We start from the raw sequence: 13,735 nt of genomic DNA on the forward strand, positions 1-13,735 counted from the left end.
TCTTGTGGGGATATGGGTTATAGTTATAAGACAGGCACAGCATGGGTACATGTGTACTGGGGATGAACAGTGAAATGGTGGGAGCAAGGTTCCTCATTGTTGAAGAAGGATATTATAGATGAGCAAGAAAAGAAAACATTCTAAAATGAACTCTGTGGTACTAAATTAAAGTCCAAGACATCAATATAAACTCATGTTTATCTTGATATATATGCAGATGAAGAAACACAGAAACAATGATAGATATGTCGATATTCAGAGATTAGTATGTATACACATGCTACCCAGCTCTGCCTGCTGAGAAGGCCTAGAAGTAATGACAGCCCAGCAGCATTAAACATACCCAGTGGCCAGTGGTTTCTGAACTCCATTCTCCAATAAAAAGAACAAGGGGTTCTCAGAAAAATGGCTGATTCTAGGGCTAAGTCAGGGAAAATATAAAATGAGCCTGGACTATATTTGTAGTATCAGAAAGTTAAGGAAGTGTTCAAAAAAAAACCAAAAGGATAAGAGTATGTCAAAGGGATGCATGAGTCACCTAAAAGACCTCCCTCTGGCCAAAGCTGGAATAATTCGGGCAACAAGATAAATAACATAGTACTGGATTATAACTCAAAGTATAAAAAAAATACACATGAGTCCTTAGTGATATAAACAAATGATTAAATAAATTGATGAGAAGAGTCAAATTTCTTTACATAAGAACTCTAAATAAGGGGTCCTTGGCTCACTTACAACTCTTGATCTCAGCTCCAACTCTTGATCTCAGTTCAGGTCTTGATCTGAGGATCGTGAGTTCAAGCCCTGCGTTGAGCTCTGTGCTAGGTGAGAAGCCTTCTTAAAGAACTCCAAATAATACACGCAGATACTCCTCCTTCGAAGAGATGGAGTTTAATTCCATATATCTCCCAACCCATTTTGAGTATGGACTAGACTCAGTGATTTGCTTCCAAAGAACAGAGTAGGGAATGAAAAAAACAATAACTTTTACAACAGATAAACTGGCAACCAAACAATTTAATCAAGTGACCAATTTTAATCACTAGTGATGTTATGGAAACATCAGGTGCCCCCTGGGAGGGCACTTCACCTCTGCAGCATTGTTCCCCAAACCTGTAACATCAGTCTAAATTGAGGAAAACATCATAAAGGCTCAACTGGGGGACATTATAAAAAGTAATTGCCAGTATTCCTCTAAACTATCACGGGTCATGAAAAATATGGAAAAGACTGACAAACTGTCAGGGATCAGAGGAGACTGAAAGACAAGACAACTACATGTAATGTGGTATCCTAGGACGGATTCTGGAGGTCATGAGTGGAAAAACTGGTAAAAACTAAAGTCTGTGCTCACTTTGGCAGTGCATATATTAAAACTGGAACGATACAGAGAAGATTAATGTGGCCGCTGTGCAAAGATGACATGAGAATTCGTGAAGTGTTCCACATTTTTTTTCAAAAATCTAAATAAAGTCTGGAATTTAGTTAATAGTAATGTGCCAATGTTGAGGTCTTCCTTCTAACGAGTCGTCCATTCAACTAGACACACGAGTTCACTCTTCCATGCAGTGTGATGTCTCTCTTCTTCTGTGCAACCCCTTCTCAGTACACCAGTAAGGGCCAGTTAACAGTCTTCGAACGAACAGCAACAACTATACAAATAAGCCATCATCTGGATGTGCATGTTGGGCTGAAGCTGCCCAACGACATCCAGAGCTTGCTTCTGTGACAGAAGTCACTTACAGAAAGCAATAATCTGCCACATCAATATGTCCCACTTGGTCTGGACATCCCCAGGGAAAAGGCCAGGAGACTTGAGAAAGCACAACTTTTACATATTAAGTTTACAAAGACACCTCAAAATGGTTCAAACTGTGTCTAGGACTGAAATCTTGTAGGCTTCTGACGCCTAGAGCAAATGCCTTAGACTTGTCCCCAGGAGTCGTGAAACAATGCCACAACACCAGGAGACACAGCCTGGCTTTAGTCAGTGTGTACATCGAAGACTACCATGGAGGTCATATCTAGGTTTGGACGTCATGAATTCAAATCCTAAAGCTCAATGCACCTTAAAGTGCAAGAAGAACATCACATTTCCCCTGAGGATTAAGAAACAACTTGGATCTGGAGAAGTAAAGAGGCTCTAATCAAACTGCTGGGCTAAAGCTATGGGTTCACATTTCATCTCTGTAGGAGGGCTGGATATGTACTGCCCAGCTTCCATGACAGAGGCTTGAAAGGTGACAGTTTGAGCACTGGTAGTCTATGGACCGAAACTTGCTAGACAGTAAGCAATTCAAAGGTCAGTGTTATGAGCAAGTCTCAACATACTTGTGTCTGTCTCTAGGAACTACCAAGGCAGCAGTGTTTGTGTACCACTGTGAAAAAGAGGCACTTCCTCCAGTTGTCCTTGTCTCAACTTCCCAGTCTCAACTTCCGATCTACATTTCCACCTTATTTACTCCACACAGAGCCTTGCTCCCATGACACGTGCCCATATACTTTTGCTATGTTTACCAACACACCACCTATCGCAGCATCTAAGGGGGAAGAAGGCTGAGCAGGCTCCAGTTCATCAGCTGCTCAGAGTGACTGCTGAAGGATAGCCTCTACTCAAACCCTGTTCCCTACCCATCCTCATTCCCCACCCCATCTTGCCACAAAAGCATTAGAACCTTGTACCTTGGTTTCAGTATTATTCTTCGGAATTTCCTTTTAAAATGCAAATGCCCCTCCAAGGAATATATTAAACTACCTTAATATATTAAGGCCATTATCAAATCAACAACATTATCAAATCAACCAATAGGCACAAGTTCAAAAAGGGGAGAGGAAAGGGCCTAAGAAAGAGCAGCGAAAGCCTGGATGAGATGAGATGAGATGAGATGAGAAGGGTTCCTGGGGCCCTGTATAACAGGGAGAGGGGCTTGGAAAGAAAAGCTGAAACGGCAACAAAGAAACTATTCCTACTTCACAATTTTCCCAAATCATGCCCTATTTACCAATTATGAGCTCTCACCTTAATTTAGGGGTGGGGTGGGAGACTACAGTGATGATTTAATTACTTAACTACTTGCTTCAGTCATAGGAAACAAAAATCTATACTTCCCAAATCCAGTAAATCAGTGCCATGGAACTGAAAGAGTAAAAATGTATCTGAGATAAAAGATGGAAATCAGCTCAGAATGAAAAATGAAAAAAAATAACCCTACCATGAACTGGGCTTGAAGTGCAGACACTTACTTATAGATAGAGGCAGGTGCAAAGTTAACAGGAAACATTATTTCTCCCAAGGTCAGGCAGCCCCTATAAAATGCTGTTAACAACCCTCCGAGTGACTATTGCTTTCTTACCAATGATGCCTCCAGACCCATTCTGTTATAGCATCTATTACTGAGGATACCCAAATGTTAAACTGCCCCTGCCTCAAGATAGCATTCAAACCCTAATTAATCCCCCCTTCTAATCCTGCCTCAGAAATAGCTGCCAATCCCAAATTGATCCCCATTTTCCTTAGAGCTTTCTCAGAATCCTTCAGCAAGAACCCAAACCTTACAAAGGCTGCTTCCCTCCTCCCTCTTGTTGTGTGGCATTCCAGAGTTCCCCTGAAATGCCTGCCCTCACCATATTAGCATCAATAAATCTGGTTGTGTCAGATACAGGCTTGTTTCAGGTGACCTTTGAAACAAGAAGCCTTCATCTCTTCCCCCTCTTGGCTTCAACTTACAGACGCAGAGACTCCAGCCCTTCCTATTTCCCTTCTGGTACAGACAGCCCTCCCCTGAAGTGGGCCCAGCTGGCCCAGCCATCAGCTGACATTATAGGCAAGAGGAATGCATTCATTCAATGGTAAGACGGTGAGAAAAAAGACAGAAGGAACAGCCTCAAGAATGAAGAAAACACAGGGACACCTGGGTGGCTCAGTCAGCTGAGCATCCATCAGGTCATGATCTCGTGGTCGGTTCGTGAGTTCAAGTCCCACATCGGGCTTGCTGCTGTCAGCACGGAGCCCACTTTGGAGCCCACTTCAGATCCTCTGTCTGCCTCTCACTCTGCCCCCCCCACCACTTGTGCTCTCTCAAACATAAATAAACATTAAAAAAAAAGAATAGGGGCGTTCGCTTTCAAATGTCCCCTCTCTGTAAAGAGAGCTTTCCTATTATTCTTACTTTCTTATCTTATTAACAAAACAAAAAATAAAAAAAGAACAAAGAAAACACAGAAGTAGAAGCCTAGTCACAAATGTTTCAAGGAGGACAGTCATCAACTGGGTCCAGTGCAACTAATAATTCAAGTAAGTTGCGAAGTGAGAACAAAGCATGGAATATAGTATCATGCAGGTCACTGGTGTTTTGGAAAGAGGAGTTTCAGTGGTGCGGACAGAAGCCTGATGGAAAGAATTCAAGAGTCTAGAAATCAGGAGGTGGAGACAGCCATTACTGATACAAAATTTTCCAAGGAATTTTTCTATGAAGGAGAGCAGTGAAATGGGGAAGAAACTGGAGGAGGAAAATAACAGCATTATATGTAACAGCAAGAATTTTTTAAAAACTTGAATGTCCATCAATAGTGACTGGCTGTAAAAATGATGACATTCTACCAGAGGGGATACTCCACAGTCATAAAAAGAAATGAGGATTTCTAGAGTGATCTCTGGAATATATTATTAAGTGGGGGGGAAAAAAGTAAGATGCAGATCAGTATCTTTAGTTATGATACTTTTGTGTAAGAAAAGGATCAAATTTCTATGTGTTGGCTAGTATTTGCAAAACAACACTGAACAGATAAACCATAAATAAATAAAAATGAGTATCTTAGGGGGAGGAAGGGACTGGCTGAAGGAGGCAGTAATGGGAAACTTCTCTAAATATTCCTAAATTGTGACTTAGAAATAGTAGAAATGTCTTAGATAATGAAGAAAAAAAACCCAGCCAAACAACAACAACAAAAAGAAAACAAAAACAAACAACCTAGGTCAAAGGGAAACACAGTAAGGACTGGAGATCAATTCTGTAGGATGGTGATTGGCATAGGATAGGTGCACAATAAATAGCAAATTATCTATGCACAATTTAAGCAGCACCATTTAAGTAGCATTAAAAAAAACAAACAAAATATGTTTACGGTGTTGCCATGTTGGAAGTTAGTCAATGTTAAGAGTAATGTCTGATGACTGGCTATGTCTAGTTAGAGGACTATGACAATGACAGTAAACAAAAAGCAGATAAGGCCTCCTTACTTGGGCAAGTTAACATTTAATGTTGTAACTTAAAAATCAACTACTTTGATAAGACTGGGCATTAACTTGTCAGTGAACACCACCTGTGGTATGGAAGACAACACCACAAAATAGTAGCCAGTTTTCAATCAAGCATATTACTTTACAGCAGACTGCTCTGCAGACCACCTACATCAAGAACATGAGGGCTATGTGTGAAAAAAACAGATTCCTGGATCCCTAACTGCAATGAACTAAAATAGGTTTCATATATAAAATCTAAGAGTTTATGATACCTATAAAAAGGGTATTTCACCTTTAACTTTTCCTCCTCATTCATTAGTTTCACTGAAAGCAACTAGAGCACCAACTCCTTCCTCTAAAAATTGGCAAGTAAAGGTAAAGAATCAAGCACTGAGTCTAGCCTGACTGTAAAACTGAATTGCAAGATATCACTGTTGATGAAGAAAACTTTTCTTTTTATCCCAGAACTACTCCAGCTAATAATGTGGGTGGAAGAAATAATCACTTTGTAACCCCTGATGAAATGACTTAGGCAATAATCATCAATGAATGAAAGCCATTAGGCTAAAGGTTGCTTGAGAAGGAGGACCTCCGCAATGGAGGGATCAGGCAGTCACTACTTGAACCCTTTGATCGCTCTCGGCATCACTAAAACCATAACAATTTTCAAAAGCCAAAACAATTTTGAAAAAAGAATGACATTGGAAGTCTCACACTTCCTGATTTTAAAACTTACTAAAATACTACAGTAATCAAAATAGTGTGGTACTGGTAAAAAGATGTACAGATCAACAGAAGAAAAGAGAGACAGTTCAGAAGCAAACCCTCCCATATATGGCCAAATGATTTCTGACAAGGCTGGCATGGCCATTCAAAAGGGAAAGGACAGGGCGCCTGGGTGGCTCAGTCAGTTGGGTGTCCGAATTCGGCTCAGGTCATGGTATCACAGTTCATTGGCTTGAGGCCTGCATCAGGCTCTGTGCTGACAGCTCAGAGCCTGGAGCCTGCTTCGAATTCTGTGTCTGCCTCTCTCTCTGCCTCTCCCCAGCTCACACTCTTTCTCACTCTCAAAAATAAAATAAAAATGTTAAAAAAAATTTTTTAAAGGGAAGGGACAGTCTTTTCAACAAGCGCTGTTAAATGTCATATCATATTCAAACTGAATATCATATACAAAAGAATAAAGATGGAACCTTACTTTCACACTACATAGGTACAAGAATTACCTCACAACAGATCAAAGACTGGAGTGCCCGGCTGGCTCGGTCAGAGGAGGATGTGACTCTTGATCTTGGGGTTGTGAATTTGAGCCCCATGGACACAGAGATTACTTAATACAACTTAAAAAAAATGGATCTGGGGTGCCTGGGTGGCTCAGTCAGTTAAGGGTCCGACTTCGGCTCAGGTCATGATCTCACAGTTCATGGGTTTGAGCCCCGCGTCAGGGTTTGGGCTGACAGCCCTGTCTTCCTGTCTTCCTGTCTCTCTGCCCCTTCCCCACTCGCACTCTGTCTGTCTCTCTCTCTCTCAAAAATAAATCAACATTAAAAAAATAAAATAAAAAAATGGATCAAAGACCTAAACATAACAGCTTAAAGTATAAAACTCTTAGAAGAAAATATAGAGGGGTAAAAAAAAAAAAAAAGAGGAAAATATAGAGGGAAAGCTTCATGACACTGGATTTGGAAATGATTTCTTGGATATGACACAAAAAGCACAGGCAACCAAAGAAAAAAATAAACTGGACTACATCAAAATTAAAACTTTCATGCATCAGGGGTGCCTGGGTGGTTCAGTTGGTTAAGCATCCGACCTCCGCTTAGGTCACAATCTCATCTCGTTGGGCTCTGTGCTGGCAGCTCAGAGCCTGGAGCCAGCTTTGGATTCTGTGTCTCCCTCTCTCTCTGCCCCTCCCCTACTCATGCTCACTCGCTCTCTCTCTCTCTCTCTCTCAAAAAAAAAAAAAAAAAAAAACTTCTGTGCATCAAAAGACAAAATTAACAGAGTGAAAAGATAACCCACAGAACAAAGAATCTGCAAATCATGTATCTGATAAGGGTTAATACCCAGAATATGTAAAGAACTCCTACCTAAAAAAAACCCAAAACCTGATTTAAAAAATAACTTTAACAGATAAACTGAATAGCCAACAAGCACATGAAAAGATGCTCAACACCACTTATCATTAGGGAAATGCATATCAAAACTCATAACACCTTACACACATTAGGATGGCTACTATCAAAAACCAGAAAATAAAATAACAAGTGTTGGCAAGGACGTGGAGAAACTGAAACCCTGGTGCACTGTTGGTGGGAGTGTAAAATGGTGCAGCCACTATGGAAAACAGCATGGCGGTTCTTCAAAAAATTAAAAATACAACTGCCATATGGTCCAGCAATTCCACTTGTAAGTGTATACCCAAAAGAACTAAAAGGAGGCTCTCAAAGAAATATTTCTATATCCACGTTCATAGCAGCATTATTCATAATATCAAAAGGTGGAAGCAATCCAAGTGTCCAGTGATGCATGAATAGACCTAAAAGTGTGGTATATACATACAACTGATTATTACTCAACCTTAAAAAGGAAAGAAATTCTGATACATGCTACAACTTGGATGAACCATCAGGACATTATGCTAAGTGAAATAAGCCAATCACAAAAGACAAATATTGTAATACTGTATGATATGAGGTACCAGAAGAGTCAAACTCGTAGAGACAGACAGAACAGTGGTGACGTCAAGGGCTGGAGAGAGAGAGAAATGAGAAGTTATTATTTAGTGGGTACAGAGTTTCAGTTTTGCAAGATAAAAAGAATTCTGGAGATAAGTGGTAACGATGGTTGTGTAATAAGTACTTAATGTCACTGAACTGTATACTTAAACATGGTTAAGGTGGTAAATTTTGTTATGTGTATCTCACCACAATTAAAACAAACCAACCAACAAAAAATACCCTGAGGCCCAGTAACTTTAAGTTAGTTGCTCAAGGTCAATCATGAATATAGTATGTGGCAGAATCAAAAACAGAAACAGAAGTCAGCTCTTTTTAATCCTAATCTAGTGCTTATCTATAACACCATGCAGCACTCCCACCGCTAGTCAGTTTTGAGTGTTCCACCAATCAGGAAACAGATACTACTTATGGAGACAACTATTCCTGACAGAAAATATGTAAATATTAACATCCTCACTATTTACATTTCTATAGCCTACTTATAAAGCATAATCTGAGTGGGTAACAGCACAACTACAGAAAATTAATGTAGATTGCAAGTACATTGAAGCAACTTAAAATATTTAAATTTTATTATTATTTTTAAAATTCTTATTTATCTTGAGAGACTGCAAAAGCCCAGGGGAGGGGCAGAGAAAATCCCAGGCAGTCTCCGAGCTGCCAGCACAGAGCCCGATGTGGGGTTCGATCTCACAAACCATGAGATCATTGACCCAAGCTGAAATTAAAAGTTGGGCACTTAACTGACTGAGCCACCCAGGTACCCCTTAAAGTAGGGGTGCCTGGCTGGCCCAGTCAGTAGAGCATGCGACTCTTGATCCTGCGGTTGTGAGTTCAAGCCCCACATTGGATGTAGAGATTAATAAATAAATAAATAAATAGTAAATTTTAAAGTACAATTATGTTTAAAAATACTGCAGAGAATTCAAACTATAGCTATGAGCACATTAATAGCCAAATTTTTGCAAATGGCATAATATACAGATTAAACTGACATCTTCACAATCATTTTGGCAGTTATGTCGAAAAGCACTTAAATAAAACATTGGAGGGGTGACTGGGTGGCTCAATCGGTTAAGCATCTGACTCTTGATCCCAGCTCAGGTCTTGATCTCAGGGTCTTTAAGTTCAAGCCCTGCACTGGGCTCATGCTGGGTGTAGAGCCTACATAAAGAAAAACTTGGATAGAAGGACTTAATATTTAAATATTACCCATTCTATATGCAAACAGGTAGAAAGATGGCTGTTTTTTTTTTTTTCCCCCCACTACTACTGCTGAATTTCTCAACCAGTTTGTTTGACTGGGACACACTTGGTATTTGCTGGTATCAATAGTATTTTCATCAAAGGAGAAGTTAAAATAGAATATTTGAGCAGAAGTACCTCCAAGTATTTAGTTCAACAACCAGAAAGAAAAATTTTAGACTATCAACTGATTTACCGAATTCAAACTTACACACCTTAAAATTAAATATAAAAAAGACTGCTCCTCTTGGTACACATACTTCTAAGGTGAAGTTTAACTTAGGACTGTGCTACCTTTCTACAAAACTACTATGTATGTTTTGAATACTTAAAAGCATATCAACAAGACAGGGGTCCCATTTGCCTTTTTTAGAAATTTAAGCCTTGTCTTCAACATAATTATGGCCAGAAAGTATAAAAGAGCATTTCGGATGGTAATTAGTTACTCCTGGTGAAAGCTTTTCTGTCCTAGAGATCTGGTAATGCACTACATTAACTCTGCTGTCCCTTCCCCCTCCTCCTAAAAGAGGACAGGCTTTGTTTTCTGGCTTCAGAGAAACTGCTGCAAGTCAACATCACCATCCAAGCCAGACCAATGCAAGAACTAGCAAAACAACACCCTCCCCCTCAACATTCTCTCCAAAAAGAATTACATTACAGACATCACATTCACTGAGAAGTCAGAGTCAAAGGCAGTGACAAAGCAGAACCTCCTAAATGTTTCTTCATTCTCCCCCTAACCCGTTTTTCCTTTTCTTCATTTCTTTGGTCTTACACAACTTGCACAAGTACCCTTTCCTCTCCATTTCCACTGCAGGCTCTTACTAGACCAAATTATCTGCCTGGCTTGAATCTGGGCACAGAGCTTTGGAGAAATGAATGAGTACTCATCCTAAACTGAAGTGGGTCTAGCAACATCCACACACACAGGATCACAGGGCTCACTCATGGCCATCTCAACTTCTCAATCCTACCAGAGAAAGTCAATCTCACCACTCACACCTGAGGTGCGCGGAATACACAGATGCCCCTCACAGGCCTCTTAGTCTGGACTATGAGAGTCTGCTACCCATGTCTCTTCCCGATGACTAGTGGTGTAAACATTCTTCAGAGCACTATGACCTCCATCTCCCAGTTCTTCCCACACAGCACCCTCACTCATGTCACTTGCACAAGTCACACTCCACCAGAGTTTATGTTATTTATTGCAGTCTGAAAATGCAGTACCTTCTCCCTTGTTACCAATCTGAATCTATTTAGTTAAAATATTGCAGATTGGGGAAAGCCCTTCTAGACCACTTGACCTAAAAAGTTATTTTCTTTTCTTCTGTTTTTAAAATAATGTTTATTTTTGAGAGAGAGAGAAAGAGAGACAGAGTGTGAGTGGGGGAGGGGCAGAGGGAGGGAGAGACAGAATCTGACACAGGATCCAGGCTCTGAGCTGTCAGCACAGAGCTGATGTGGGGCTCGAACCCACGAACCATGAGATAATGACCCGAGCTGAAGTCAGATGCTCAACTGACTGAGCCACCCGTACGGCCCTAGAAAGTTATTTTCTAATGTTTATAATTGAAGAGAAGCATTTTTAGTAGACTTTGTTATCTTTTAAGACTTTATTTCTAGAGGAGTTTTTAGGTTCCCAGCAAAACTGAGAAGATACATGTATATTCTGCCTCCACACATGTACAACCTCCTCCACTATCAACATCCCACACCAAAGTGATATATTTGTTATAATCATTGAACCCACACAGACACATCATTATGACCCAAATCCATAGTTTATATTGGGTTCACTCTTGGTGTTGTACATTCTATGTTTGTTTGTTTTTTAATGTTTGTTTATTTTTGAGAGAGAGACAGAGTGCGAGTGGGTAAGGGGCAGAGAGAGGGGGAGACACAATATGAAGCAGGCTCCAGGCTCAAAGCGGTCAGCAGAGCCTGACTCAGGGCTGGAACTCAACTGTGAGATCATGATCTGAGCCGAAGTCGGATGCTTAACTGACTGAGCCACCCAGGCACCCTTCTATGGGTTCTGATAAATGAATGATGTGTATCCACCACTCTGGTATCATACAAAATAATTTCACTGCCCTAAAAATCCTCTGTGTTCTGCCTTATTCATTCCTCCTGCCCCAACCCCTGACAATCACTGATCTTTTTACTGTCTCCAGTTTTGCCTTCTCCAGAATGTCACATAAGAATCATACAGAATGTAGCTTTCTCAGATCGGTTTCTTTCACTTAGATACATGCACTTAAGGTTCTTCCATGCCTTTTCATGGATTGAATGCTCATTTCTTTTTAGTGCTGGGAATTATTCCATTATCTTGATGTATCATAGTTTATGTGCCCATTTACGACAGACATCTTGGTTGCTTCCCTGTTTTTGCAATTATGAATAAAACAATTATAAACACAGCAAAAGTATTTAGTTTTGTGAGATACTGCCAAACTGTCTGAAGTGACTGTACCATTTTGCATTCCCACCCACAATAAATGAGAGTTCCTGTGGCCCCACATCCTCCCCAGCACTTGGTGGTGTCAATGTTGTGGATTTGGGGCATTCTAATAGGTGGATAGTGGTAACCTGTTTTAATTTAACTTGCAATTCTCTAATGACATGATAATGAACATCTTTTCATCTATCTGTATATCTTCTTTGGTGCTATGTCTATTTTACATTTAGGTTTATGATTCATCGTGAGTTAACTTTTTCAAAGAATGTAAGGTCTGTGTCTGGATTCATTTCTTTGCATTTAGGTATCTAGCTGATCCAGTACCATCTGTTGGAAAGACTATCTTTTCTCCAGTGTATTGTCTTCGCTTCTTTGTCAAAGATCAGCCGACTGTATTTGTGTCCTTTTCTGGACTCTCTATTCTGTTCTATTGATCTATTTGTTTTTTCTTTCACCAATACCACATGGTCTTAATTACTGTAGCTTTATATAGTAAGTCTTAAAGTCAGGGAGTGTCATTTGTCCAGCTTTGTCTTTCTCCCATATGAAGTGGCTATTCTGGGTCTTTTGCATCTTCGTATAAAATTTAGAATTAATTGGTTGATATCCACACAAAAACTTGCTGGAACTCTAATCGGGAATGTGTTGAATCTACAGATCAGCTGGGAAGAAATTACATTTTGACGATATTGTCTTCCTATCCGTGAACATAGAAAACCTCTCTACTTACTTAGTTCTTCAATTTATTTCATCAAGGCTGTGTTGTTTTCCTCATATTAATCTTGTTCATACTGTGATAGATTTATACTTAGGTATTTCATTTTGGGAGGATGCTAACATAAACAGTAATGTGTTTTCAATTGTTTTTTAATGTTTTTATTTTTGAGAGAGAGAGAGAGAGAGAGAGAGAGAGAGAGAGCAAGCGAGCAGGGGAGGGGCAGAAAGAGAGGGAGGCAGAGGATCCAAAGTGGGCTCCAAAGCAGGGGCAGAACTCACAAACCAAACTGTGAGACAGATCATGACCTGAGTTGAAGTCAAGACGCTCAACCAACTGAGCGTCTAGGTGCTCCTTTAATTTCACAATCAAGCTATTCACTGCTAGTATATAGGATAGTCATTGACTTTTACATATTAACTTTGTATCTTACAACCTTGTTATCAATGCTTATTAGTTCCAGGAGTTTTTGTCACTTTTTTTTTTTTCAGATGATCTACATCATCATGTCATCTGCAAAAAAGTACAGTTTCATCTCTTTCTTCCCAATCTATATACCTTATTTCCTTTAATTGTCTTACTGTGTTACCTAGAACTTCCAGTATGATGCTGAAAAGCAGTGGTCTTTTTCTTGCCTTATTTCTGATCTTAGAGGAGACGTTTCTAATTTCTCACCATTATAATGTTAGCTGAAGGATTTTTGTACATGCTCTTTATCAAGTAAATCCCCCTCTATTCCTAGTTTTCCTCAATCATGAATTTTGACAAATGGTTTTCCTGCATCTATTGATAAGAACGTGTGATTTTTCATCTTAGCCTACTGAGGTAATGGATTCCATTTACTGATTTAAAAAAAAAAATTTTTTTTTTAAATTGTGGTTTGTATACACAATGGAGTACTACGTGGCAATGAGAAAGAATGAAATATGGCCCTTTGTAGCAACATGGATGGAACTGGAGAGTGTTATGCTCAGTGAAATAAGCCATACAGAGAAAGACAGATACCATATGGTTTCACTCTTATGTGGATCCTGAGAAACTTAACAGAAACCTATGGGGGAGGGGAAGAAAAAAAAAAAAAAAGAGGTTAGAGTGGAAGAGAGCCAAAGCATAAGAGACTCTTAAAAACTGAGAACAACCTGAGGGTTGATGGGGGGTGGGAGGGAGGGGAGCATGGGTGATGGGTATTGAGGAGGGCACCTTTTGGGATGAGTGCTGGGTGTTGTATGGAAACCAATTTGACAATAGACTTCATATATTGAAAAAAAAATTTAAAAAAAAATTTTTTTTTTTTAAATTTTTTTTTTTCAACGTTTATTTATTTTTGGGACAGA

General features: G+C 39.7%; 1 protein-coding gene and 1 non-coding gene across 6 annotated transcripts in view; one reads left to right on the forward strand and one right to left on the reverse strand.

The window, feature by feature from the left end:
- ILRUN (inflammation and lipid regulator with UBA-like and NBR1-like domains) overlaps window positions 1-13,735 on the reverse strand; it is a 97,604-nt gene that overhangs the window by 23,965 nt on the left and 59,904 nt on the right. The gene's annotated exons all lie outside the window — the stretch shown is intronic.
- On the forward strand, window positions 1,347-1,453 carry LOC112862954 (U6 spliceosomal RNA). Its single transcript, XR_003223815.2, has one exon. It is a non-coding gene; the product is annotated as a U6 spliceosomal RNA (small nuclear RNA).

Source organism: Puma concolor, chromosome B2 (assembly GCF_028749965.1).
Source record: "Puma concolor isolate L17-30 chromosome B2, mPumCon1.1.hap2, whole genome shotgun sequence".
Lineage (NCBI taxonomy): Eukaryota > Metazoa > Chordata > Mammalia > Carnivora > Felidae > Puma > Puma concolor.